General features: G+C 38.1%; 1 pseudogene; it reads left to right on the plus strand.

The window, feature by feature from the left end:
- The first annotated feature begins 297 nt into the window (after positions 1 to 297).
- On the plus strand, positions 298 to 989 carry LOC117843639 (uncharacterized; annotated as a pseudogene).
- The last annotated feature ends 385 nt before the right edge of the window (positions 990 to 1374 follow it).

The following is a 1374-nucleotide window of genomic DNA, read 5'->3' on the forward strand; positions in this document are numbered from 1 at the left end:
AGTGAAAATACCACTAGCTGCAGCCATCTTCCACAATCTAATTCGATTATTTCATGAAGATGAAGAATGGTTGGATCATCAGCCAGATAATATTGATCCAACACACTTTGTTTTTCTACCCAATGGCGATCAAATCAATGACTTAGGCACTCCACAAGGCAATACTTTGAGAGATACCATCGCCCAAGAAATGTGGGTTCAGTACCAGCAACATGTAAATTAATCTTCATGAATTAATAGGCTTGTAATAAGCTTGTATCATGAATAAGTTGATGAATAAGTTTTTTCTTTGAAAAGCGATGGTTGCAAAAGGCTCCCCAAAGCTCAATCTGATTGCAAGGGGGTCACCAAAGTTGAGTAGGTTCCTACCTACAATAAGTGCTACTAAAAAGAAGCCTTCTCCTAAATGGAGTGGGGCAAAGAGGACTGGAGGTTCACCACGAGGTATGGTGTTTAATGTTTCTTCATGCTTTCTTGTTAATTTTGTATTATTGATGCTATGAAGTTTCTATTACTCATGCTTGACCATTGTTTATATAGAAAAATAAAAAGCGGACTGGAACCCAACTCTTGAGAAATCACTTGTTGAAATTCTGCATGAGTATAAAGATGGTGGCTATAGAAGTGACAACGGTTGGAACACTGAAGGGTGGAACAAGATGGTGAAGGAGTTCCATCTAAGAAACAAGTCTATCTCGTACACAAAGGCACAAATTCAAGATAGAGAATGTCAGTTTAAGAGAGACTACAAAATGCTCAAAGCGGCAAGAATGCAAAGTGGGTCAAAATGGAATGAACAAAGAAATATGGTTGAAGGATCAGCAGCAGTGTGGGAGAACCTCATGGTGGTAAGTTAATTTCTTCAAGTAATTCTATGGATAACCTCATAGTGATAACTTTGTATTTGATCGATGTTTTCTTCAAATATGCAGACTTTCCCAAAAATCAAGAAGTTTCAAAACAACAAGGCAAGCTTTCCACTCTTTGATGCTTTGGGAGAACTCTATGATGGTATGTTCTGTGTAGTAAGCTCTTTCCCAGTCAGATCTCTATAATGTAAAATAGGTGCTTATCCTATTTCTCTGAATGCATTGTGCCAAATGTAGGTCATTTGGCTGAAGGGACATATAATTTCACTTCTATTGAGTCACAACGTGTGGAAGAGCCCCTTCACCAAATTGATGATGTAGAGGAAGAAGCTGAGAAAGAAGCCCTATAGGAAATTGAGATACGTGATGAAGAGGATGAAGAAAAGGATGCAAGAGATGAAGAGGAAGCAAGAAGTGGAGAATGAAGAATGGCAGCATCAAGAAAGAAACCAGAAAATAAAGGACAAAGGCATAAAAAGAGTGCAAAAATTGAAGTCATGATGGA

Source organism: Setaria viridis, chromosome 2, assembly GCF_005286985.2.
Source record: "Setaria viridis chromosome 2, Setaria_viridis_v4.0, whole genome shotgun sequence".
NCBI classification, from domain to species: domain Eukaryota; kingdom Viridiplantae; phylum Streptophyta; class Magnoliopsida; order Poales; family Poaceae; genus Setaria; species Setaria viridis.